This window comes from Mandrillus leucophaeus, unplaced genomic scaffold, assembly GCF_000951045.1.
Source record: "Mandrillus leucophaeus isolate KB7577 unplaced genomic scaffold, Mleu.le_1.0 Scaffold614, whole genome shotgun sequence".
NCBI lineage: Eukaryota > Metazoa > Chordata > Mammalia > Primates > Cercopithecidae > Mandrillus > Mandrillus leucophaeus.
The window spans coordinates 1,968,624-1,972,895 of NW_012106631.1; positions in this window are offsets into that span (position 1 = coordinate 1,968,624).

The window sequence follows — 4,272 nt, forward strand, 5'->3', positions numbered from 1 at the left end:
GTCCAGTTTCGGTTTTCTGCATATGGCTAGCCAGTTTTCCCAGCACCATTTATTAAATAGGGAATCCTTTCCCCATTGCTTGTTTTTGTCAGCTTTGTCTAAGATTAGATGACTGTAGATGTGTGGCATTATTTCTGAGGCCTCTGTTCTGTTCCATTGGTCTATATATCTGTTTTGGTACCAGTACCATGCTGTTTTGGTTACTGTTGCCTTGTAGTATATAGTTTGAAGTCAGGTAACATGATGCTTACAGCTTTGTTCTTTTTGCTTAGGATTGTTTTGGCTATATGAGCTTAGTTTTTTTTTTTTCCATATGAAATTTAAATTAGTTTTTTTCTAATTTTGTGAAGAAAGTCAGTGGTAGCTTGTTGGGAATAGCAATGAAGCTACAAATTACTTTGGGCAGTATGGCCATTTTCACAATATTGATTCTTCTTATCCATGAGCATGGAATGTTTTTCCATTTGTTTGTGTCCTCTCTTATTTCCTTGAGCAGTGGTTTGTAGTTCTCCTTAAAGAGGTCCTTCACATGCCTTGTAAGTTGTATTCCTAGGTATTTCCATTTTCTTTTATTTTATTTTCTTTGTAGCAATTGTGAATGGGAGTTCACTCATGATTTGGCTCTCTGTTTGTCTATTATTGGTGTATAGGAATGCTTGTGATTTTTGCACATTGATTTTGTATCCTGAGCCTTTGCTGAAGTTGCTTATCAGCTTAAGGAGGTTTTGGGCTGAGACGATGGGGTTTTCTAGCTATACGCTCATGTCATCTGCAAACAGAGACAATTTGTCTACCTCTCTTCCTATCTGAATATCCTTTATTTCTTTCTCTTGCCTAGTTTCCCTGGCCAGAACTTCCAATACTGCGTTTAATAGGAGTGGTGAGAAGGCATCCTTGTCTTGTGCTGATTTTCAAAGGGAATGCTTCCAGCTTTTTTCTAGTGAGTCTTTGTGTGATTTTGGTATCAGGGTAATACTAACCTCATAGAATACATTTGGTAATATTGCTTCCTCCTCTATTTTTCAAAATAGTGTGAGTAGGATTGATTTTAGTCCTGCTTTAAATGTTTTATAAAATTCAGGAGAAAAGCCACTGGGTCCTGGACTTTTCTTTGCTGGCAGACTTTTTATTATGGTTTTGGTCTCATTCCTTGTTATTGGTCTATTCAGGTTTTGGATTTTTTTATGGTTTAGTCTCAGTAGGTTGTATGTTTCTATGATGTTTTTCATTTTTTCTAGGTTTTGCAATTATTGGCATACAGTTGCTTGTAGTAGTCTCTAATGATCCTTTGAATATCTGGGGTATCAGTTGTAATGTCTCCTCCATCTGTGATTTTGTTTATTTAGTCTTCTCTCTCTTATTCTAGAAACACTCTACGTCAGAAGGGAACTCTGACCCAGAATGTTAGTCTGACTAAAAGTCTGTCAATTTTGTTTATCTTTTCAAAGAGCAACTTTTTATTTTATTGATCTTTTGTATTTTTTCCATTTCCATTTCATTTATTTCTGCTCGAATATTTAGTATTTATTTTCTTCTACTAATTTTTTGTTTGGTTTGCTCTTGCTCTTCTAGTTTTTACAGATGCATGGTTAGGTTTTTTATTTGAAGTTTTTCTATTTTTTTGTTGTAGGTGCTGATTGCTATAAACTTTCCTCTTAGTACTGCTTTCACTGTATCCCACAGGTTTTAGTAAGTTGTGTTTCCATTTTCTTTTATTTCTAGAAAATTTTAAATTATCTTCTTAATTTATTCATTGGCTCACTGGTCATTCAGGAGCATATTATTTAACTTCCAGGTGTTCATGTAGTTTCCAAAGTTCCTCTTGCCGTTGATTTCCAGTTTTATACCATTCCTAGTCACAAAAAATACTTGATGTGATTTCAATGTTTTTCTGAATTTTTTAAAACTTGTTTTGTGGCCTAACATATGGTTTATCCTTCAGAATGATCCAAGTACTGAGGACAAGAATGTGATTCTACAGCTGTTGGCTAAAATGTCCTGTAAATACCTATTAGGTCCATTTGGTCTACAGTGCAGATTAAATCCAATGTTTCTTTGTTGATTTTCTGTCTGGATTATCTGCCCAAAGCTGAAAGTGAGGTGTTGAAGTCTCCAGCTATTATTGTATTGGGATTTATCTCCCTCTTTACCTCTAGTAATAATTGTTTCATATATCTGGGTGCTCCAGTGTTGGGTACATATACACTTACGATTGTAATATCCTCTTGTTGAATTGACTCCTTTATCATTACATGGTAACTTTGTCTCTTTTTATATATTTTGTCTTGGAATCTATTTTGTCGGATATAAATATAGCCACTACTCGTGCTCTTTTTTGGTTTTGATTTGCATGGAATATCTTTCCATTCTTCTACTTTCAGTCTACGAGTGTCTTTAAGGGTGTTTCTACTGTGGCTGAGCTGGCAGCCAACCCACGGGACACAGTTCTTCTGTATTAGTCTGTTCTCATGCTGCCATAAAGAACTGCCCAAGACTGGGTAATTTTTTAAAGAAAAGAGGTTTAATTGACTCACAGTTCTGCATGGCTGGCAAAGCCTCAGGAAACTTAAAATCATGGTGGAAAGCACCTCTTCACATGGCGGTAGGAGAGAAGTGAATGAATGCCAAGCGAAGGGGGAAGCCCCTTATAAAACCATCAGATCTCACTAGAACTCACTCACTATTATGAGAACAGTATGGGGGAAAACTGCCCCTATGATTCAATTACCTCCCACTGGGTCCTTCATGCGACACATGGGGATTATGGCATTACAATTCAAGATGAGATTTGGGTGGCGACACAAAGCCAAACCATATCATCACCTTCCTACTATTACCTCTCCTTTGCTCATGCAGAAGTAGTCACTCCTCATGGCCATCACTGCTCCAGGCCCACAGTGAGTACCGCCTGGCTACTGCCAATGTTCACTCAAAGCCCAGGGGCTCTTCAGTCAGCTTGTGGTGAATGCTGCCAGGCCTGAGTCTCTCCTTTTAGGGCAGTGTGCTCTCCTGTGGCCCAGGGTGGGCCCAGAAATGCTATCCAGGAGCCTAGGCCTGGAATCAGGAACCTTAGGAGTTCACTTTGCACTCTGACCAACTGTGGCCATGCTGGTACCCAAGCTGCAAGACACAGTCCCCTTTATGCTTTCTTCTTCTTTCCTTAAGCAGAAGGAGTCTGTCTCCATGGCCACCACAGCTGGGAATGTGCTGTGTCATTCTTGAAGCCAGCATGGCCCTGGATTTCACCCAAGTCCCGTAGTGATTACTGGCTGGGTACCACTGATGTTTATTCAAGGCCCAAGGGCTTGTTAGTCAGCAGGTGATAAATCCTTCCAGGACTGGGCTCTTCCTTTCAAGAAAGTTGGTTCCCTTCTGACCCAGAGTGTGTCTAGAAATGTCTAGGAGCTAGGTCCTGAAGGAAGGAATCTCTTGAAGCTATGATCTGCACTGCTTAGGGTTAAAGGATGGGTGATACAAGTACTCTCTTGACAGCCCCAGCTGGTGTCTCACTAGGTAGCACCACCCTAAGTCTACTGGCTCCAAGCCCAGCACAGCACCAGGACTTGCCCTGGAATCATAGTCCTTATGTCCTAGACTGTCTTTCAAGTTTATTTAGGACCCCATAGCACTTTAGCCCATGTTGGTGGGGCTAGCTGAAACTCAGATTCTGACCACTGGGTTGGACACTTCCTGTCTGGCTAGACCAGCCCTAGCCAGACGGGAAGTGTCTCTTGGTGGGCACTAACTGAATCCTGCCTTACGTTGCTTTCTGCTGTAACAGAGGAGCACTGAGTTCCAATGCAAAGTTCCACAGTCATTGTGCTCTCTCTTTCCCAAGCACACAGATTCTCTCTAGAGGTGACACAGTCACTGCCAAGGGATTAGGGAGAAGTGGTATCCGCAATTCAAGTCTTTCGTACCCTTTCCAGTGCCTCTTTCCCTGATATGATGTTAAAACTAGGTACTTTGATAGAACACCTGTTTTTTGTTTTTTATAAAGTGCTTTCTTGTGTAGATAGTTGTTCAATTTGGTGTTTCTGTAGCAGGGATGATTGCTGGAGAGTTCTATTTCACCATCTTGCTATAGCAATTAATACTGTAGAAATATTTATTGAGAATCTAACTATCAATACAAATGGTGTTTAATATAAGAATACTGCATATAAATCTGATTTTGTTGATGCTTGTTATCTACACAGTGATAAATCCTTCAAAGTTAAAAGTAAAGAACCAATAATGCAACTTGCCTTCACTCTTTCCACTTGAGTATTA